General features: G+C 44.8%; 1 protein-coding gene and 1 long non-coding RNA gene across 4 annotated transcripts in view; one reads left to right on the top strand and one right to left on the bottom strand.

Annotated features, from left to right (window-relative positions):
* LOC308066221 overlaps positions 1-21,744 on the top strand; it is a 40,175-nt gene extending 18,431 nt beyond the window's left edge. Inside the window, exon 2 of the long non-coding RNA XR_013929075.1 lies at positions 32-21,744. This is a non-coding gene — a long non-coding RNA (uncharacterized lncRNA). The remainder of the gene's footprint in view (positions 1-31) is intronic.
* Positions 1-23,606, bottom strand: part of SHISA6 (shisa family member 6) — a gene marked incomplete at its 3' end in the record, with an annotated part of 240,860 nt that overhangs the window by 141,453 nt on the left and 75,801 nt on the right. The window lies entirely within an intron of this gene.

The raw sequence follows: 23,606 nt of genomic DNA, 5'->3' as shown, positions 1-23,606 counted from the left end.
TGATGTTGCTCACGGTGCCTGTGGTTTCTAGATGGTGGACCCTGTCCAGCAGACGTATTGCTGTGTGTCTTCAACCTGCTGCACAGAGGCAGAGAAGCAGTGTCAGTGCTGCAGGAAGCGTCAGGACTCCAGAGCTGCCCTGGCCGAAGGGCCCAAACGTGCAGAGCCTCTGCTTCATTTGGGCTCTGCTCCACGATTCACAAAGCATATGGCATGCAAGGTAAGACAACATTTCACATTAATTCTTGTCTGTGCAATTAGGCAGAATGAGGTGGCTTCTGCGCCAGAGAAAGCGGAGGCCTCTGCCCACCCCAGACAGACTGCTGCAGGCAGGGGAAGCAGCAGCACGGGGCTGCCTGCAGCTTGTAGGCACGGAGCAATGCTGATGTGGGCAGGGAGGCTTTAAGGAGAACGGGGGATGCCAGGCAATTTAACTTCCACTGTTTTGTCGGCCTCTTCATGCTGTTCCCTGTCTCAGCCCAAACTCCTTCGGGTTTGCACGCCGCACGCTCCCTCCCAGCCCCCATTTCCCTTCAATCATCGCCCTAATCTAGATGCCCTCAGCAACGCTCTCGAACCTCTGCCCCATCTGCCTGCCTGAATCAGGAAGCCAAAGGTCCTGGCAGAAGGCGATGGTGGACCCCAGATTGCCCCTGGGCATCATCCTCCAGGAACCCATCCACAAGTGCCAGCGGCACGGCGATCAGGGGATGGCAGCAGCAGGACACATCCATTCCGAGACCCACCGGCATGGAGGTCCTTGGCCTACCAGTTGCCAAAAGCACCAAACGGCCTTCAGCCTGTGCTGAAGCCCTTCAGATGGAAAGCAGCACAGGGAGAGACAACTTCTGGAGGCTGCCCACCAGCTTTTCCCATGGGAATCCTCTTCCTAAAGTCCCCTTTTGATCTTTCATCTGGGAAACTGTACAGAGAAGGGAAGGAGAAAGCAAATCATAGTTCCTGTGACAGCAGCACTGCTGCTGCCTTCCTTTAGAAACACCAGAACAGAGATAAAAATAAACCAAGACACTGCAGAGTGTCTCTCTGTCCATGCCTAAGGCTGTGGCTAAGCCTTTGCTCCCTGCACTGTGAAGCTCTCAAAGCCCTTTTTTAGAGCTTCACAGGCTCCTCCAGCTATGCCCTTGACCTTCAATCTTCCTTCAGGGTCCATCCTTGTCACTTTGATCTCTTTCCCTACCGGCAAGAATGCCCTGTAGCTTGTTATCCATGTCCTGCTGGCCTCCAGAGCCTCACCAGAGCTTCCACTCCTCTCTTTTTGCTCAAGTAAGGGTTAAACAGCTTTCTGACTGAATCAGGCTCCTCCTATTCTCATATGGTTTCATATAATTTCTTCTGGGGGAAACACGTGACCTGCATGTCCAGGTCCTGAGGACTCTATGCAGCTGCTGTAGAAAGCAGGTTTTAATTCCGTGGGCACATAATACCCTTTCATAGAACACTGTTCTGGGTCCTCACAGTGCTTGGGGTCAGCTGTGGCTAGGAGATGTCTTTTTCATTTGTGGTGAAAGTTTGAAGTAGGATAATAACAGATGCAGAGACTGCAGAGAGAGAAAGATGGGTTTGTGTTTAAGGAGGTGTCAGCGTTTCTGTGTGATGTCAGATGAATCCTCACCCTGTCACCGCATGGTCACTTGTTTTCACCCTTTTCAGCTTTTGGCATCTACAGATTCATTTGCAAAGTCCTTGGTACTCATAGCTCTGTCTCCATTGTGTGAGGCTTTGTTTTCACCCTAACTGTTCTAGACCCAGGATAGGATAAATTTTCTTCTTGGAGGTGCTATTTTTTCCCCAGTAACCATACAGGCTGCCTACCCAAGTCAAACAACTAACTACCAGACAGCTAAGGCAGCAAGAGGAATCCTACCTGGTATATCAGCTTAGGGATGGGGATCTTTTACTTTCCATGCTCTCAACCTTATTGTCCTTTTCTCTCACTAAATGATTATCCTTTCAATGCCAGGGTTTTCATTCCCACAGATTACAGTTCACTGAGCAACACAAACAAAAAAAAACCAACAACCACCAACAGCAAAAAAACAAACCAACAAACCAACTGAAACCACCAAAACCCCACAACCACAAACCTGGACAAAAAGGATGTTCAGCATTCAGGTCCAGAGCTGGAAGATTTTAAAGGCAACAGAACTGCAGCTCATGTGAATCAAATGTTCTATGAGTAGAGCTCATGTTTTATTTGTTGTTAATCAGCAGCTAGTCTCAACGCTACAGACACATTATGCAGTAGCCCTAAGCTGTGGTCTACAGGGCATTATTATTGTAAGACAATACAGGACCCCCTTCTTTTGGTTTCCTTTGTTATGTGTTTCATTTGTAGAATCCATCAATAATTATTAACATTGACTCATTTATCACAACATCGCACATTTCTAAATTTGTCCAAATATGCTTTCATCTATCGAGGTGTAGAAAGAAGAGTACACAGAGGTGGACAGTAAAGACGTAAAATGAATGCTGGGAGAAATCCAAGAATCACAGAATCATAGGATGGTTTGGGTTGGAAGAGACCTTAAAGACCATCTAGTACCACCAGGGACACCTTCCACTAGACCAGCTTGCTCCAAGCCCTGTCCAACCTGGACAAATGTCACATAAAGATTTAGAAATCATGCTTTTAAAAATAAAAACCAGAATCAAGATTGAGGTGGTGCTTTAGCTCTATTTCCTGATGCCTTAAAGGATGACGTCTCATTATTTGGATACATTTGTGTGTCGGTTTAATGTGCTGTGCAATACACCTTCCATTATTCATACCAGGTAGTGTGTGGTAAAGTACAGAATCCTGTTTTGGGTTTGCTTGGACTTTCACTAGTAAAGAGGCTCAAGAGAACAGGTCATGCTGGAAGAAAATCAATTCTTATAGACTTTCTAAAGCCTTTAATAAGAGCGATAGTAAATCAAGAGCTACTTTTACTGTAAGGAAGCCCCATGCATTTAGTACCCTTTTGTCAATTCAGTTATCTACATAAGCGTGGAAAGTTACAAATATTGCATCTCTCTTTCTAAGACCTCAAGAGCTAAGGCTGCCAGAGAAATAGGCTTTATTTTCTTATCAGGATCCAGGACTATGGCAGTAATCATAATAATCACGAATTACAAAACTCTGAAATGCACATATTACTATGTATGTTGTATATACTACATTGAAACAAGATTTGCATCATTAATGGAAATCTGTGTCTCTAGTTCATTAACAGGTTTGGAAATATCTGGCTAGGAAGCTTGGAGTCTTTAATTTTCAATAGGTTGGACTTACTTCTTGTAGCACTATGAGGTAATGGGATGACTTTGAACACCTGATATTGCTACATCTGCAAAAGCTGCCATTGGCACACGACTGTGTCTGCATTAGATAAAAGCACAAAGGAAGGAGAGAGGATCAAAGGCTCAGGAGGAAATGTCTCAGAGGTCTTCTTTCAATCTCACAAGTGTGAGACTCCTTACAAGCCTAGATGGTTAAAATGATTTTTGTGTGAGACGCAGAGAACAAAGATGAGGATCACAAAGGCATGTGATATGCTTTATCCCATGATTATGTATCATACAGTTATACCTTATCACTGTCTTGTGCAGAAGCCATATGGAACACTAGAGGAGTGAACAGAAGAAGCCATAAACATTCTTTTTCGTGCTTGTTCCCAGTAAAAAATGCTCAGTAAATACAAAATCGGTCATTTCCTCTCCTCAGAGAAGTCTGTGTAAGAGAAACAGTTAAAAAATAATTATGTCGTTTGAGCTAATAGAATGTACCTTTTCCAGCAGAGGCTTACGAGCATCTTCTGAGGCCACATGGGAACCTCAGTGGCTTTTCAAACTCAAAGGGACTTTGCTTAAGTTCCCTTCCAAAGGAAACTGCTTCAGCTCATTATTTGCAGACAGCATCTGTCACTTTTCTATGCCAGTGGATGCTGATCATCCTCAAAGAACATTGTACAAATGTGCAGACTGCTGTGTGTTGAGAAAGGACTGCTATTATATCAATTTTCCACTTGAAAGCAGCAATAACAGCAAATAAAGCCTGAGCCACATGACTCTGTTGGATCTGGGGCACTTCTACTGAGGCATTCACCCTAAGTGAAAAACAAGAAACTGAAAGGGAAGGTGTGGACAGATGCGGTGCTGTCGTTGTGTTACTGAGCGCTCCCTGGTAGCCTGTGCAGTGCAGAAACTGGCTGCTCCTGGCTGTACTGGTGGGCAAAGCAGATCCGAGGGGATCTCAGCTGGGTCCTCTTGTGGACCTTGTGAAAGAGCTTCTGCTCACTGCTGGGCTTGGGACCCATGTGTCACCTGGTTGCACCTACTCTCCTGGAGCAAAACCTGTCACAAAGTGCCGTTTCTGTGAGAATGTATGGTGTAAAGGACAGAGCTGTATCTTGACCAACAAAGCATTTGAGGTGCTCTCTCCTGTGAGATCAGTAGGAGCTGAGTTCATCAGCTCCCTTCCTAGGTCTGGATGAGGGATGCTTGTGGTGCTGTGTGTTCCCATCAGCAAGCACAGCAGATACACGGAAGCTGCAAGGAGAAGGGGTACTGGACATCCCTCCTTCCCTCCAGTTATCCTGGCAAATACCACTGTGTTAGCTAGGTTCTGCTGCCGTACAAGTCCATCTGCTATTTTGATTGCTGATCATGTGTTAGCTTCCAGGCAAAATCCCATCAAGGACTGCTTTCCTGACCAGACCGACCCGTTCCTTCACCTAACTGGCCAAATGGGCAACACACAGGTCTGTGGTGCCATCGGCACAGGGCTCTTCCCTCAGTCCCTGCTAAGGCTGGCACAAGCAGAGTTTTTCTGGGGTGCTACAGCAAACATTTGCCTATAGAAAGTAGGGGCAGTGGAAGAAACAGCAACTGGTTGCTGCCCTCAGCTCTGAGCTGCTGTATCTGGTCATACTCTGTGTACCTGCTGATAACCGAGGTCTGAGGATGGAGCATTTAAGGACATTCAAATCTGAGTGGGATCAGCAGGTGTTTTGTTGGGAAAAGGCAGGCCAGGGATGAGCACAGGTCACACAGAGCTGTCCTTTGTAACTTGTCCTGTAAGGCCATGTGGAGGGGTAAAGGTGGATCAAATGGCAGTTCTCTGTCATAAGCTTAGGGCAGGTCTCTGGAGCAATTATACAGAACGATGACTTCAAAGCAAGAACAGCGAGTATTCTGTTGCATCAGCATCGCTCTCTGGGCCAGTTTCACAGGGCACCTCTGTCAAGTGCTGTCAAAGCTCATGGCAATAGGCAGTACTATGGCAGCAAGGCACCTCCATGGGCACCAGGTTTATTTCTGGAACAATTTGTTGCCCTCAAGATTGGGTTCTGGGGCTGCAGTCATACAGACTTGCCATACTGCAGCTAGGAGATGCTGCAGCTCAGGCAAATTTACCATCCCTCCTTCAACTTTTGCAGCAGGTCGGTGACTCTGGGATATGAAGAGACAATTATTGCACGGCTGCTGCCACATTTATGCCCTGAGGCTCCTGTAAACAGGAGCAAGAATCCTGACTAGTTAGGGGTGAAATTCGAGGCTAATCACAACATGTGCAGCCTTTTCTGGTTGCTGTACTGGGATTCTTTCTTCCCTCTAATTCAAACATTAAATTAAAAATTTACTTTAAATAAAAAAAAAAAAAAAAAAGTTGGATGTCTGCACTCAACTAGTTGCCTGGACTCCCTTATTTGGAGGAAAGAGGAATCTCTCAGAGTCATTCTGTGTGTTTCAGGCATTTTAAGTGGCTTTCTCCTAGTAACTAGTGAGGAGACTAGATGATTCCTGGATGGCTGAGGTTAAGTGAGATGACCTTCTTCCCTCAGGTGCTAAAGTGAATGGAGGAATAAGGTGAAAATGTCAAGTAGCAAGTATTTCTTGGGCATGTCCTGACTTCTAAGACCACTTCATCACATGGTCTACATTCTCTAAAACCTCTCCAGCAGAATCTAGCAGACTACCTGGGAGACTTAGAGTACAGCAGGAGTTAACGGCAAACTTCCCCCTAATTTTGGAGGAAGATTTCATTCTTGGTAACTTGATTCATCACATCTGCATGTGTGCCACCCCCAAGTCAATACTCAAACTTCACTAAGGCTAAGGTTTTTGAGAAGCTGTAGAACAGGCACCTATCATCATCTTGGCTGCTCCCTCTTCCCAAGCCTTGGCGAAGAGGCACTTGTAGACACACTGAGGAGATGGTTGAACAGCATCACCCACCAACAAGCTCCACAGTCTCCTCTTTGTGCTTCTTTCCAAGAATCTGTTTGCTTCCACATAAGACAGACAATACAGGCATAACAGCAGGGCAGTAGCCCATGCCAGACCTGCATCTAAAGGAAGGACAAAATTAAATAATCTGCTCCTCTGGAAAGGATGCTCAATGGAGAAAGTCGGAGAAAATCTGTGTGAATTCTGACCCAGCTGATCTGCAACGTTTGCATGTCATGTGAAAAATCCCCACATTCCCCAGAGCAAGCTACAGACTTCTCCATATCATCTCTGCAATTCAGACATGTGATTTCCCTATATAAGCAACATTGAAGCTTTCACATAGAAAAGCCATTTCAATTTTCATCAGTTCAAATTCGGATTGTTGAAATAATGGTCCTGTGGTAGGAGGAATGAACCTTCTTCCTCTGACTGCAAAGCGAAAACAAGTGGCAGCCTGCCTCCTGCCTTCTTATCAAGCCCCCCAAACTGTTTTGTTTTGTGTTTTTTTTTTCTCCTTGAAATACAGCAAAATGAATTTTGAAGAGCTGTTGATAAGATTACATGAAATGCCCCCTTCAGAAGAAGAAGCTTAGAAATGCGCAGGATGTAATATCTAAGAAAACCCAGATGAAGGATATTCACTGTTACCCCAGCAACTGCTTGGAAAGGAAATGACCTCCCACAGCAAAGGGAGAGCTGTGAGTTTATGAAGAAACATCTCTTGGGAGCTGGTTATGATCGCCCACCTACATCCGTCCTAGGAGCCACTAATCCTCATCATGTTCTGAAAGGAAACCAGACGTTAGGGGCATGGTCGAAGCCCTCCCAGGGTTTTCCAACGACGTCTGTAAATGGCTAACCTGGAGACAGAGCTGGCAGCTGGCAGCTGGTCTCACCGTATTGCTCTTCGCCTTTTTTGCTACAGGCCAACAAAATTTTTTGAATTTTTATTTTGAAGGACTGTGTTTCAGACACAATGGACTTACTTTTTTTTTTTTTTTTTTCTTTAATGCTTGTGGAATATTTTGAAAAGGTTACTTGGCTGGCAATTTAAAAAGTGTATTTCAGTGTTCACGTACCAAATGTATTTCACAAAACGTTTCAAGTTCCTTCAAAAAGCCTGAAGTGTCTGGGTGTTTTTTAAAACTTAAAAATTACTGTTTCAGTTCTGTCAGAGCTATTATTTTCCATTTATTATTTTTTACATAACCTTTAGGATTAAAAGAGTCGTCATTCTCCCAGGGCTTCTGCATCATTCTAATAGGAAGTGGCAGATTTTGAGAATATATATGGATTTCAGGGAACAATAATTCCTTCTGTGTTTTATTAGAATGCAAATGGCCACTCCATATGCTGGATCTCCTCCAAAAAGGTTCAGATTGAGAATCAGATGGTGTCTTTAATAATTCAGCCTAATTCTGCTCTCAGTAAAACCAGTAGTAACTGTATTGATGACTTCAGCAGGAAAAAATTAGGCCTAGTATTAAGAGTATTATCTGAATCACACAAGAATGATGTGCTGGAACGTTAGCATTACCAGATCAGAACCTTTTGTCCCCCACGGTAAGCTGTGAGTGACAGCACATCGGAAAGGCACCAGTTTCGCAGCTCTCCATCAGGGATTGCATTGCAAAGCCACGCGGTAGGTATTTACATGTGATACTTGCAGGAGGTAATTACAGACCTCTCCTAGTCAGTGTTTTAGCAGCCTTATTGCATGTCAGAATTTAATATTGAGGTGAAACAAATCCTTTCTGGAACTTCGCTCCTCCAAGCTGAGTGTCAGGCAGCGGCAGACTGAGCAGTTGCTGCTTGCAGCCAATTTACTTGAGCAAGGTTTTGAAATAACTTTGTGACAACCTCCTAATGAAACTGGGGACAGGGCTGTTCAGAGGATTCTTATTGATTTGAATGTCCACTGTTTTCCAGTCACGGGGAAAGCTTCGCCAGAGCCATAATTGAGCACTACAGCTCACGGCTCATACATCATTTTAAGCATTCACCTTTTGGAAAAGATGGGAAACAGCAAAACAAATGAAGGCTTTAATCCTGGTGTTTTACCCACATTAAGTTATTACATGAACATTCAGAGAAATCAGACAGCGAGCCTAGGCTGTGCCTGGGCAAAATAGCCAATTACCAACAAATTTTAAAGCCCTTCTGGATGAGCATGTGCTGAAGGTGAAAGCATCTGGGAATGGTTGGAGGCAGGGGCTTGGACACCCTGGCTGCTGCTCCTCTGCTTACCGAGGGTGAGCCAGCGGGGGGGCTGCACCCCATGGCCAGAGGAGGGGTGCCAGTGGCCAGTGGGGCTGCTCCCTGGTGAGAGCAGCCAGCCTCTGCATCCCTGTGATCGTACCGCTCCCGCACTGCGGTACCCAAGCGGTTCCCAGAAACTGTAATGCCAGTAACAGCCTTCCTTCTTCAGCAGTAGTTTAAGTCATTTATTTACAGCTTGGGATTTTTAAAAATTGTTTGTATGTGAAAGAATATATCTGTCAGGGAGACAACGTGTAGAGTGTAAAGGAATAAGTGAGTCAGGGTAAATGTCTGCATGGGTCTGTGTGTGTGGCTTGGCAGGAATTAGGGAAGCGATGCTGAAATGAGGTGGCTTCTAGACCTGTGTAGGAGCCGGTGTTGGCACAGGCATCAAGAATATTGGGAGTCCTACCAATTCTTCAGGAAGTCTAGTAAAGTGACCTTGAATATCCTAAAGAGTGGGGGTTTGCCAGTGAAGCTTCTGATAGACGAAGATAATGCTGGTATGTCTTCTCTAATTAGATTTTTAAGTGCTTCAGGGTGAGGACTGACTTTTCACAGGGGACACTACCACATCCAGCACAACGAAGCTCTGAAGCAAGGCAGAGAATCTGGCTTTATTATCTGAATAATGGCCAAAACATAAATAGCATAATAATAAGATGAAAATGATATGATGGAACAAGAAGTAATACTAGTAATATGATAATAGCAATAATTATATCCATGGTACTAGTTATAATTATCTGACGGTCTTTAGCAGACCTGATCAGAGGGCTGAGTTCAGAAGGGGAACATGCCCAAATCTGTGCGAGAGGAGCCCCGGGGAGGAGCTGGTGGCTGCAGTGGTTCCTTCTTGGCACGGTTTGGCTCTGGACACCTCAGTAGGCAGTTGGATGGTTTAGCGTTACGGTTCTGGATGGGAAGATAGGAACCTGGAGATGGGGACAGGTACCAGTGTCTGGAATAGAGGAGTCACTGAAACAGGCCATGTGGGGAGAATTTCTCTGCCCAGGTTACCTCTCTGACAAGGAGGAGCCCCACCTAAAGCAGTTATTGCTGGTGCTGTGGTTGTAATGAAGAGAAATGGGCACTTCGCTCCATCCTAAGAGACGTGTCTGAACTTGGACTGCATGCCTAACTTTTTGGCAATTTATACTCTCAAGACTTCATTGAAATTGTCAGCACTCTGGGGAGCAACTCTTTCTTTTCCTGCAGCCATACAGCACCAGTGCAAGACAGTCCTGATCTTACCCGGGTTCTGTAGGTCCTACTGAAGTACCATTAGTCAACAGTAACAATAATTACAAATTACAAGTCTTCCTTAGATAAGTACTGAGTAATCCTGCTGTCTGGTTTCTGATGAATAATGTCTTCCAAGCTTTAGGTAGGTGGCAGATAATACTCTGCTACCCATCTGTGAGCCCTCAGCTGCAATTTATACCTATCAGCATAGGTATATACTATGTATCAGTTGACATTGAGCCCCACTACTGATACAGGCACTAAACCTGGCACAGCTGGTAAGTTTGGAATTGAAAGCAGCTTTCTAAAATGCCTCCCATGCAACCCATAGTGGTGGCAATCACCTTTCTGCTCCTGCGTCGGCATCCTGTGGTGTCACCAACACAGGGAACGGTGATGGGAAGTATCCTGAGATACTGCCCCTTCTGAAGAGGCTGTGAGCTGCTGAACTGTGGCGAACTACTGGCAACAAAGAAGTGCCAGGTAGGAATATCTTCCTGTACAACTCACAGCCAGCCATAGCTTTACTGCTGTTAACTTTGTTTGGGATTTTCAGCTGAAAAGAGATTATCTTGTAAGACTGGAGACCATCAGAGTGATCCAGAAGACTCTACCTAGTGACTCATGGCACTCTCGAGATGGCTTTGCACTCCTCGCTCTCCTTGCAAAAGAAATCAGTCAGGTGCATGCAGTGCAGTGTGTGAGGGTGGACACAGGGCATTTGCTTCTTCAGATCAGACCTTCCAAAATCTTGCTTTAGCACTAGCACTTTACTGGACAAAATGGGAGTGGCTGGAGGTAGAATAGTCTCCTCACCAAGAGCCTGAAGGCGATTCACTGCCAAGTGCCACTGTCACTGGAGGAATGTGCCTGGTGAAGCAGCATTAAAGATGTTGCACTTGGATGGAATCCTCTCAGCTTGGCTGTGGGGTATTTATCACTAGCAGCTTTCCCTGTACAAAACTTACTAGACACCAAGGACAAAGCTAGCATAGTCCTGACCTGTAAATTTCTTTAAAACATGTATTTTTAGGGCCCAAATTTTCAATCATTTTTACTCAGAGAAACTCGCCTAGGTTCAGGTGATGGCTCTTTCGTGCGGGGAATGGGACTTCAAATCAACTGGACTGTACCCCTTGCTGGCAATAGCACATTTGTCCTCCACAAAGCAGGCGTGAGTCTTCATTTAAAACGTCTGACTCCTCCGTTAAGTAGCCCATCACCCGGTACTTACTGCGGAGGAGATGCACACATGGGTGCACAGCTGAGATTTTCCTCGGTCCCTTTCCCTTGTCTGTCCCTGCCTCAGGTAAACCCCACTGACTCTAGGTCAATGCACCAGTCACAGCATTTCTTTGAAGACCATTAACAGTTAAACCTAATGAAGCTATGCTGGTATTTCCGATAGCCCCTTCCCTCCCTGGCTGCACAAGAAGACGGGAATTGGGGTAAACCAGCAGGTTATGGTGGGGCTCTGTAAGATGGGATTCACTGGTAGCCTGGGAAAATCAAATTGTTTATGATACAGGGAACACTACAGATAGGCATTTTTTCCGGTAACAGAAAATCGAGGCTTAGGTGAAAGCCACACATTTTTTATGCAAATTATATTTTCAATGAAAAATTGGATTTTTTTTAGTCTGAACTTGTTCCTTTTTCAGTGGCTTTTCTTCCCCATGTTTTCTGGCTTTGTTTTTTTATTCAGAAAATTGTATTTGTTTTGTGTATGTGTGTGTGTGTGTGCGCACACGTGCATGTGTGGATAATAGATGTTTTCTAAGTGAGATTGTTCATTACTGTCAACCTCCTTTGCATTCCTATAATTTTGTCATAAATATGTTTTCCCTCAATGCTAAGTTGAGTTGACCTCAGATTAGTATGGACCAAGGGTAACTTTGGGACTAAATTGAATGATGCCTCTGGAAATGGAGAATGTGTTAGTTATGTCAGTGGACAGATTCCCTGACAGGAGCTTATACCAAGCACTTAAAAACCATCTTCAGCATCTTATTGTCTCTGATGAGATCGTGATTCAGACTACTTGAACAGTATCTCAAGTATGCAAACCCTCAGGGAGTAGAACCGGCTCCAAGGATGGCATTTTGATACATAGGTTAGAAAAAAAAAAATCAGGTTTAATTAGCTTGTCCCTGCCAACCTAAAGAAAATTGTCAAATAAGATCGCAAATGAGGGATAAAGACAGCCATAGCCAGGTATACTACTCAAGCCACAGACAACAGTGACCACAAAAAAAAATAAATGCTGCTGTCAGATGTAGCCAAGCCATGGATCTCCCAATAAAACCACCCCATCAATCCTCCTTTCCTTCCCCAAGCAATCCTTCACCATGCAAGCATGCACCCACCAGGGAGATGCCTGCTTCACCTGCAGCCAGAACGCTGACACAAACACGCTGTATTTACCACTTCTGATAAATTAGCCAAGCTTTGTTTGGGGCTTCACAGCCCCGTCTCCTGTAAAACCTGCTCTGGTCTCGGGTCTCAGCCAGTCACCGATAATTTTCAGGTTCTCCTTACAGCCCACATTTGGCTGGGTGTTCACATTCAGGCTTTTGTTTCAGTTTTCAACGTGTGTTTTTCAAGTCATGGTTTTAACTGGTTTTGAACAATTATAACCCCAAGGGAATGAACCATCCAGACCTAGAGAAAGTTTACAAAATTCACTGATACTGCCAAGTTACACCTGCAAGGTGCTTCACAAATTCCTGCTATTTGCAAGGAATCCATGGAACTAGTAAGTGTTTACATATATCTTAGCTAGAACTGGAAAAACAGAATCCCAGTGACATTTACAGAAAATAGTGTAATGGCTTGAGCAGTACTGCAGTGCAGAATTCAGCCCATGGCACAAAACACTTGTGAGAAAACATTGCATACAGCTCCATGCTTCCCCATGTGCTGGGTGGGAATTCTTGACGAGAAGATTTCAGTGATCATTACGGTCAGTTTAAATACCAAGGCTTAAATATAAGTTTGTCTAGCATCTTTTATTGTGAAAACCTGTTTCTAGGTGATAATGACTTGAAAAATTGAATTAATGAGCTGAACCCTTCTATGCTTGATGTATCTCTCATGGTTGAATTTTTTTTTTTCTTTTTCAATTTTAAGGAAATAAAAAAAAGGTTTATCCTTTTCCAAGTAAGACAGAGCAAGGAAAGAAAACTGCCTATGAATTTTAATAACTTTACCTATTTGTTTTGAAGTGCAGTAGGGCACTCAGGGTGGCAAAGTGTCTCATTTAATCGTATCCAAACTGTGTTCAGAGCAGACCTTGGCCAGCATGCAGGGAAGCATACCTGGCACCGCAAGTGCATGGAGATCTTAATGAAATATTGAGCAGGTACCCAATCAAAAATAACATCTGCCTGGTACCCAGGACGAGACCAGAGCTCTGTGTGCAATCATGTAAAACCTCAATCAGAATATGTACATAAAAATGAGCCCAACTTAGAGTTATCTTGATTCTGTCACCCTCACTTGGAATGATGACCTTGATGTTCTTTTAATGCAGTGATTTTGGGGTGAAAAAATTTACATGCTCAAGCCACTGTGCACCTTTGCTTGGTTTCACCACATAGATTGGATGAGTCTGATGCTGGCTGCTTTTAAAAGCTGATAATCATAGAATCGTTTAGGCTGGAAAAGACCCTTAAGATCATCGAGTCCAACCACAAACCTAACACTGCCAAGTCCACCACTAAAACATGCCCTCAGTCACCCCATCTACACATCTTTTAGATTCAGGTTTTGTTTTTAGGAACCACTTACATCTGAGTTCCCAAACTGCTGTAAGCCTATAATTCTCCTGGATCCCCAGCACTGCTATAGCTTGCTGGTAACTCTCCTTTGCATTTAAAACATACAATAACTGCTTCCAAGCACTACCTGCTGCTCTTCACTGCCCCTTCTTACCCTCAGCCAGCCCAAGCACAAGTCTGGATGGCCTTCTGCAGCAAACTGTCTCCACCACGCATGATATTAGGGGAGCAGGAAGAAGATCTCAAAGAGGATTTTGACTTTGACTTTGTCTTCTGGGGGTGAATGTCTCATTGCACAGCAAAAGTGGTGTGAAGGTTTCCCCCTCTTCAGAGGATGGAAAGGAAGTGTGAAAATAAACTGTGTCCTGCTTTTTGTGTGGTACCGGCCATGAAAGTACAATCCACCAGGAAAGTCCTCAGAGGAAGAAATGCCTCCCCTATTGATGTGCTCTGAACTTCTCTAGGACTTATTAGTCAGTAATTGCATTTGCCCGGAGTAAGATTTCAATTTGGCAATTCTTTTCTTTTTGAGAAAACTTAGTAGTAATTATGAGTGGCCATGCTGGTGGTATCATGAAAGAACAGGAAAAAAAAAAAAAAAAAAGGTCCTTAGGCTGCTGTTCCTTTACCACCTCTTGCCTTTGCTTAAATTATCAGTGAAGGTGGCAGCTGGCATCAAAGGGGATGCTTAATTATACAGCCCAGTTTCAGCATTATCTCCATGTAGAAAGGAGAGCACGGTCCAGGTTTGCTTACCCTGACCCAGCAGTGCTCTCCAGGCACCCTGGCTTTCAGACTACCCTGGCTGTCATCTTATTGCTCATTTTGAATGATGATATTAGCAGAAATAATGTTGATTTATACATCAAATGTAATTACAGACAAATTTTGGCAGGTCCTAAGTAACTGAAAAGCACCCAGTGAAATTTTTTATAGTGCTCTGAAAATGCAGCCATATGCTCTTTGCACTTTCAGCTCCCAAACGTCTTAAAAATGCGAGTGCTTTAAACCAACTCTATTTATTGCCGTTAAGCCCAGGTATTTGACATTTCTGAAGCTGAGATAAGGGAGAGGACTCTCCTACACCACTGTGAGGCCACGACCAGCTCCAGGGACATGCTTTAACATTACTGAGACATTACTTTAACAGCGTTGTGATTCTCTTTTGTGTGTACCCAAAGTTGTGTTGCACCTATCAGTCCAAAACCAAGGCCACCGCTGCAGCGTGTGCCATCAGGGGGTTTCATGCAGGGTGTGCCAAAGAGGTACGTACGTGGAGTCTCACACCTACGCTTTTCAAAGCTGCCTCTGGCAAGCTAAGCTGCTGGGCACTGCTGCTGGGCTCACGTGGCTCGACAGGCAGGTGGGTGTGGGTAAGGGTTTTCTTTTGTTCTTTCATCTTCCGATACAGGGTTCCTGGGAGCAGGTTTTCTTGCCTGGTGGTACTGCTTGCAGAAAGGGGCGGAAGACCTTTGGATACCCATCTCACCCAAAGGACACTGCTCTGTGCACAGCTGCCCTTCCATCTCCACAGCATTGCCCGGCCATACGGTCCTGCTGCTGCCTGCACACCCAACCACATGTAACTACTGAGTTTGCTCACGGGTTTCACTAAACACAAGGCTACTGTCCAGTAATGTATGGTCTGCTGTAAGCCTAATGCAGAGCACTACAGCTCCTGCGTGAGTCAGGTTTGATTTTCATCCGTACAGGTTGTAGGTAGCTAAGTGATGTAGCAAAGTGACATTGAGCTGAGAAATCTATAAAGTGGAATGTCTTTGTTTTCCATCTCATGGAATTGTTAATGTCATCTTTAGCTCTCATTTGTGCCAATTAGCCAAAGCCCCGTGGAGGAGGACCAGATATATAATTCCAGCTGGAGCTGGTGCGTCATGTGTGGTTACTGCTGCAGGTCCTCAGCCCAGACTCATCACTTTTACAGCTAGTCACCGAGTTACTCTGGCAATCCCATCCGGACTGTGCTTATTTAGCCCCTTTGGTCTGATGAAACCGGTAATAAATCAACTCCATAATGAGGTGAAGCTGCTGTTGGAACATGTTTTAACTACATAGCCACTCCAATAGGCTTTATTAGCTAGAATAGCTGCTCGATCTTTGGTAATTTTGTTGGGAGCCTTTCTAACTGGTTTGCTTAATGGATAACCTCACATGATTTATATATACAGAAGGTTTGTTGATCTGAGGCAATGGATTGAAGACATTGATTGGAGTGTTGGGATAACAGTCCATGGCAGTACCCAGGATGGAGCATCTTTGTTCTCCTGGGACAAGGGATTTTGCACTCACACAATATTTATTCTTTAAAACAAATCCCAAAGCTACATCAGTACTACTCCATTCCTTTTGCCTCCACTAAAATAAAGCGGCCTCAATATTATAGCTGGTATCAATTTTGCTTAAAGGTTAGTAATTCCAGCGGCATCTAGGGGATTTAAACACCCTGACTACCAGCCATACCACAAGGATCGAAATAACAGAAATTTTTCTAAATGCTTCCACACTGCTTTTGCCTACGGCATGCACCAGCAATCCGTTATTTTCCTGGGTTTCAACCCAAATTTTTCTTTCTTAATTGAATATATTTCCCAGTTACATTTGCCTGTATCCTATATGTTATGTAAATATGACATTTATTGTTAAATAAGCCCTGCTCATATACACAGTCATCACTCAACCATACTAATGAGAGGCTAACTAGAATTTGTAAGCTGCTGCTGTTCTTTCAGCTCTGTAATTATATCAGTGATATTCAACCTTTTTTTACCCTGTGAGCCATAAGGCCTGTTCTGTGGTCACTAAAGAGCTGCATGCCTTCTCCACAAAATGGAAGTCCTTTTGAACAGGGCTCAGACAGATGGAAGACAGATGGCCTGAGCCCTATTGACCTTTCCTTTGCCCTTCAATGGCGCTGATTACTTCTCCAGACATTCTGGAGGCTCTGTTTTTCCCATAAGCTTTTTAAAGTGCAGCTTGAGCTCTTGAGACCTGCTGCAAAAATATATAAGATGAAGAGGGGTCTCAGATTCCTATCAGCGTTGCCTAACAGGGGGTTTCTACCACCTTCTTTGGGCAAGACTTGTAGGATGTCTTCTCACGTGGCCTTCTGCTGGTCTCCATTTCCAATACTGCCACTGAAAACGTCCTAGATTATCTCTCTTGGGATCAGATTAAGGCTTTGTAGACTTGTCTTGAGTGCAATTTCCACTAGATTTCCCCCTGCTGCACAGGAGTGAGCATGGCTTTGTTGGTGGCATCTGCAGAAGCCCTGCTGACAGTGAGCAGATATTGCAATCTGTTCTTCCAGCTCCTGCCCATGCAGCAAGCTAGTTCTCTGCCTGTGCATGGAGACCACAAAAACTAGCAGTGTCCTGAACCCTGCAAGGTCTCCTCGGAATTGATGCACTTACTAAGTTGAAGGCACTTTGCAAAGTGTCAAAGTTGCAGCTGCCTTTGTACCAGCACTACTAAATCCACATTTGACTCTGGTGTCACCAGGGGCAGCCAGCTGCCCAGGTCGTGCCTCACTAGGTGGCATGAAGGCAGAGACAGTTTAGCAGCTTTAGCATCTGAATCAAATGGAGTTATGCTCAGAGCCCCACAGTTGCGAGGACAACTGGGGCAAGGCTAAGCTCTGCCCACAGTAGCACCTCTGGTAGGACCTGCCTCTCTCTTTCCCTGGCAAAGGACCTTATCCAGCCACAGGAGAAAGCTCCTCCAGGAAATTAAAGGAAGATTTGACAGGCTCCTTCAAAGTGAGATGAGAAAAGAGACTAGTTGAGTCTTTACCCCAGGCATGAGGCCAAAGTCAAATTTTTGCACCCAGCGTTTGGTGTGGATGTAATTAACACATGGCCTGCTCTCTGCGGGGTGGTTAATAGGAGGGTGAGAACAGACGGGAGCAAATACTGGCCTTTTTTAGCACTCTTTTGCAGCTTCTGTTCGCTGAAACGCTGCAGTGTATCATTATCTGTTGATTGCAGTCTTTTGCCCAGTTTTTGCTCTTGCCCAGTCAGCACTCATCTCCAAGACGATTTGAATTAATTGTGTGAAGGATTTCACAAGACCGAAATATTCAGAAACCTTCCACTGAAATCAAGACAGAGTGGGTCTGATTCTGATCCCACATGGTTTCATATGGGCAGAGCTGCAAAGCGCTGCTGGGGTTTTATGGCTGCTTTTCATCTCAAGGGAGGGAAAAGCCTGCGTCTGCACCTCTTTGTGCCACAGGGCCGGCATCTTACCAGCACAACACGTATCTGATGGGTGCAGTTTGTTTTCTGAAGCCCTTTCTTTGTCCTCTAAGGATGTTCCATACTCTCTTTACAAACAAGAAATTTCTACCATTTTTACTGTAAATTCTGGTTTCATGCACATGGTGCTTTTAGTTCCTGCTTGCAGTAACGAAGCCTGCGCTGAGGATTAAATCAGGTTTACCAGATGACCATGGCCAGGATAACTGTTCATCCCTTTCTCAAAGACTGGGACTGCATGTGACTGCTCCCTGTACCTTGCTGTTCCCCATGGCTTTCCAACAGAGTTGGCGGAGGTGTGGAATATTTATTAGCTAACTCTGTTGACACATTAAGTGGATGTTATCCAGATCTACTGAATAAATACAACTATGACTATTAATTGTTTCTTTCCCCAAGGAACAGAATCTTATCAAACCAAATGCCACTTTCTCAACTAACGTCTCGCCACCTGCCCAAACCAGAAGAGACAGTCTCCTTATCTTTTTGATGATAATGAAAATAATGATGATGATGACAAAAATGATGATGAGAATAATAACAGCAGCAACAATAACAACAACAAAAGGAATATCTTTCTTTGAATATAGTCTTAGGTTAGGGCTCATGAATAAAAAAGGATGCAGCTTGCTGGAACTCTTGATTTGGCAAACTGAATGAAGAACTCCAGGGTCTCAAGGATGCTGCACGTGCGTTGTGCTGGCAGGTTGGTATGTCAGTTGGTGTTTGCCTCTGCTCCGCAATGCCTGTGTTGTTTGATTCATCCAGCCTCAGCACATCAAAGTCAAACAGGTTCCCAGTCCCAGCCTTCCCACTGAGCTGTATAACCATGTGTAAATGTCCTTATTTCTCCATGCCTGCCTCCCTGCCTATAAAGGGGCACTCCAACTAGCTTTTGCACAGCTGTATGAAACTTCCAGACACTGAAGTGCAGGGCAGTTAGACGCTGGCATTGCATGTAAATCGTTAGTAGTATCAGCTTGCTTTCTCCTCCTTTCTTCCTCCTACCTCTCAGATATGCAGCATCATGCTGTTCTCAAAGTTCACACGCTTGAGAAAAAAAAAAAAAAAAAAGCTGATTTTTCCACTGAGTGTCAGCATAGATCAGAGGCTACAGTAACATCTTTAGCATGGGCAGATAATAAATGAAGTCTGAAAGTTCAAGTAATTCAAATTCATAATATGAAAACGTACCAGACTAAATCTCAAGTTTGAAGGAAAAGATTGGAGCAAAAATTTAAGCTTTTAAAGCAGAGCAAATTCTTAGTAATAACCAAGTTTGAGGTTTTGTTTTTAATTAAAATCAATTTCCTTGACTATTATTTCTTTTTATTGCACAGCAGGTTTGGATTTTTTTTTTTTTTTTTAAGTAGTAAAATAAAACTTTTTAAAAATTTTCTCCTGCCTAGAACTTCCATTTCAATGCACTGTACACACAGTGCGGTGGAGTCTGTTTGCGTTTGATTCAAAAGCCTTACACTGAGCCACTCTTTGTGGGTTGCATTATTTTTTTCTACATGGTCCCAGACACAAGCCTGGCTAGACCTGCCTCTGCTGCTCCCTCTCGAGCCACTCTCCTGGAAAGCAGGTTAAAACGAAGCAATGGTGCAGGGAGACTTTCTCGCAGGCATTCATAAATTGTACTTCTGCTTCCACTGGGGGGGCTATTGAAGCCCTTCAGGTTGGTGCCTAATGAAATGCAGGCTCCCTGTACGCACTGTGTGAGGGAATGAACAAATTCAGGTTTCCTTTTTACTTTCCTAGATAATAACTCTTTTGTTTTAACTAATCTGTCACTTTCAGGGGTGATTAGATGCTGTAGCTGAATGAATCCTATTATTTAAAGCCTTTCCTGCTTCTCAGTGTGCATTCTGACTCATGTACCTATTTTCATGTAGAGATTATTTAGAGAAGGTTGGGTGTTTTTTTCGTTTTTTGGTTGGGTTTTTTTTTCCCCTTTAAAAATAGCAGCCAGCAGGTTTTTGGACTAAGCCTGTGAGTCTGGCCAGTCGTTGGTGCCCAGCCTAGCGAAAAGAACAGATGCTAAAACGCCCTTGCTAACGCTTGCTGCCTGTGCTTGCCTACTGCAGAAGGGGCTGCAATGGAAAGACGGATCCAAACCACGGTATTTTCAGGCCTTTAAGTATTAGATATTAAACCAAAATGATACAGTAGAGCTGGAGCAGGGCATTCCCACACATCCTCACGCCTGAGCTCACCAGCTTCAACCAGCCCTGAGCACAGGCCTGATGCTGGTGGGAAGGGGCCCCGAAGCTGGTGGTCACTGGTGGCGGTGGAGCGGGATGGGGGGCAGCGGGGGATGTGGAGCCGCAGCTCGCCCACGTGTTGTGGGGATACGGTGCACCCGCCAGGGTGATGAAGAAAGTGAAACTCTTCTTCCTCCAGTTCTAGGGAAATGCGTGCTGGGACCCAGCGGATCGGATCGTGGCAAGGGAGGGAGCTGTAGTCACAGTTAAGCCAGGAGCCGCGTGCCACCTGCTTTAATATAAATACCACTAACGTACATGCATTTTCATTGAATTCCCCATGTACTACACACCCACGTACTCCATGTGAAGCCATTACCTCTGCCTCATTCTCCCAGTCCAGCCTACGCGCCTATTTAACTTGGTGCTCCCTGTCCAAGATAATTTTTACATTCCTTGTTCTCCCAGCAAGCTAATGATCTCCTCGAGCATGGTCCAGTATCTTCTCGACATATCCTTCTCGAACCCAGAACACCTGAGACTCAGCTGCAAAAGTAGCCATGAGAACCTGGAGTCAACATACAAAAAGGTCTAATAAAGAAGCTGCCAGATACAAAGAGAAGGAGGAGGGAGAAGAAACAGGAGCTGGTAATTTGTGTGCCCCTGACTGAGGGGATTTATCTGTATGTCTAGTTAATAAAAGACATTAATTGATTCATGTTTTTTATGGCTGCATACAGAGCTATTTCTGGCTGGAAGGAGACACTCTTAAATGGAATGAGTCAGACCAGACCTGTTATGTCACCCTGGGACCCTGAAAGACTTGTTAATAGCTCTGAAAAAATCAAGTTTCTTCAGAGGGCTATTTTCTCCTCAGACATCAAAAGCAGAGGGAAAGTATAGTAATTCTGAAGGCTAAAAATGATTTTTTTTTTACATGGTCCTTTGCATTTGACAAGTAGCAACAGAATAATCAAAGAGCTTTGCTCTCCGTGAGACACTTGCATAGAACTCTCAGCAGGATTTATCGGTCCAGCTCAACATAATCTGCAGAGACATGGCTCTTAGCTGAGCAAAGTCCTAGCAGGTCGTAGTTCCTCAGTTCACTTCCTACAATGTCTCTCAGATTAACTTCACAAATCAAAAGATTGTACTGAGAGAGTTTTACAGGAAGGAAAATCTGTCTTTTTCTTCCTAAAAAAATATTTTAAAAATGTATTTGTTTACTAAACCCTTTTCCCACACAAAGGCAGCTGTTTCCTAGCCAGGAATAAGGCACTTTTATAAGATGCACTGGGTAAGTTTGCCTTCAGTGAAGGTTGGAGTTGCAGCTCAGGTGTTTCACGTTCCCTTTCTGGGTCCCAGTGCCCTGCTGCTGCCACATGCCACCTCAGGCAGGCAAAGGCTGCTGTGACACACACTGGTGGCTCTGCCCAAGAATGGTGACACCTCCTGGGATGGAGGCCAGCAAAGGAGCGAGAGGAGATCGTGGTCCAAAGTGACAAGTGACATCTTAGGAACCCCACCTGTGCCTTCAGCCCTCTGACAGCTTTCAGTTTGGGAAAGGAATCAGATAGTTTTGGACTGAGAAATATGTATGCTTTGTTTTCCATCAGAAGACCAAAAATATCTGCAGAAAATGTTGACAAATTGAAAGCATTTGTCATTTCTGCTTCTGTTTCCCTGGTGACAAAAAAAAAAAAAAAAAAAAAAAAAAGTATTTCCAACTAAGCCAAACCCAGCAACTCATAGTCTTGTCCAGTTCATCCTCATATTTGCCCTTGCTCTCGCTTCCATGGTTCAAAGCAGCACACTGTTGGCAGGAGCCTGGAGGATGGGTCTCCCCATCACCTACAGAGCTGGAGCCTGTTCGACCTTATTTCTACCTGGCCAGGGCTGTTCGTGACAGCATAAATGTCTGTGCTGGCCTCAGCCCATTCAGAAAGTAATAGTTATGCTTTGTTGTCACGTCAGCCTTTGCCAGGGAAAAATCATTGCTCTCGTGGTGATGATGGGACAATTTTCTGTTGTTTTCTCCAGCCTTGTTTTGGTGTTGACATCTCGAACATTCACAGTTTCTGGACATCAGAAGAATCCATCAAAGGGCTCAGCTCTATGTAATAAGTATGCAAAGCAGAAGTCTGGGTTTCTTCTGAACTTTTCTCTCACTAGGTGGTGAGACTAATTTAGCAGCATATGGTTTGTAAGTCTGCATGCAGCCCTGGCATGGTATCAGTAGCTGGCTTAAGGTGTGGGGGGGGGCGGAGAAGTACAGGCGTGTTAAAATCCTTATGGTTCAGACAAACCTGCCTCCAGCCACATTCACACTGCCATCTTCCTTAAGGAAAAAGCATCCTAGAGAAAAAAAGATGCTACCGAGGCAGCCCCGAAGCCTCTGCTGCTGCGGGGTCTGTTGGGAGCGTGGCTGTGTGAACTCCGTTCACAGGAGAAGCTGCTGGGCTGCAGCGTTCTAGTCCGGCCCTCTGTGCCAGAGAATGAGGGTGTATTTCGAGGGAGACCCTTTTGTGAGAGTGTCTCATGCTGACATATGCAGATAAAGAAATCTCAGCTCCAGAGTGCTCTAGCACCAGCACCCTCCTAAGCCCGTTCTCTGGGTGGCTGCAGCCTTCTGGCTCCCCAACATGAATTCTCCTGCTTGTGCATAGCAACCGGTGATTTTGCTGTCTTATCTTTTAAGTCAGTGAAGACTTACATTGAAACACCCGAGAATCCTTAAAGACAAGAAATTACAGTGGCAGAGCAAGGATCAATACAAGCAAGATAAATACAGCTTGTGCTAGCAGGAGCTCTTGTACTTCATAACACAAATCTTAAAATGTGATGGCAGCTACAAATTTTTTTCTATAATGCCATGCTTTTTAACTGTGATGCACTGTGTTGTGACTCTGCAGAGTGGGCTTCAGCTCATGCTGGAGTTTTCTGCTCGTTTTAAGGAGCAATGCTGCTGAAACAGTCACATCACTCCTCCCCTGCCCTTTGCAGCTTGCTCCCTGCCACGCCTGTCTTCAAACCAGCACAGCATCCATGAGGATACACAGTGAACTGATCCGGGTTCAAAGCAGTCCGGGTTTGGTTTCATCCAGCCTGAATTCTCTAACCTGGCTCATTGCATGGTCGCACCAGTGCTCGTCCCGGAGCAAAGGAAGATGAACTGAGAGGGAGGGAATGAACAGGCAGGGGCAAATGCCTCTCCTAGCTGTAGTTTTAGGGCATGTCATTGTAAGCTACACCCAACCCCCCCGGTTTTAGCTGCAAATCTTGTACACAAATTCTAGCTGGTCATCTAGGCTCTTATGTACACAAACTCACCTCTCCTAGGATGAGATGAACTGCTGCAAAGATGCCCACCTCTCATCCCAGTGAGCCTACATGACCAGTTTAGACTAAAAGCCCCATTTTTAGATGGTATAAGTAAGATGAAATAAGTCCCGTCTCCAGGAGCAATGTGTGAGCCTCCACAGCTACTGTAAGCCTTGTAAAGCATGGGGTCACCTGAGGAGGAGGGTGGACTGCAGTGTAACGGGGCAGGAGCGGTCCTAGGTACCAGCTGCAGGGCTGCCCCTCCTGTCCATGGAACTGCATTTCCTCCT

This window comes from Falco punctatus, assembly GCF_963210335.1.
Source record: "Falco punctatus genome assembly, chromosome: 1".
In the NCBI taxonomy this organism is placed as follows: Eukaryota; Metazoa; Chordata; class Aves; order Falconiformes; family Falconidae; genus Falco; species Falco punctatus.
This window is presented reverse-complemented; position numbering and strand designations above follow the sequence as displayed.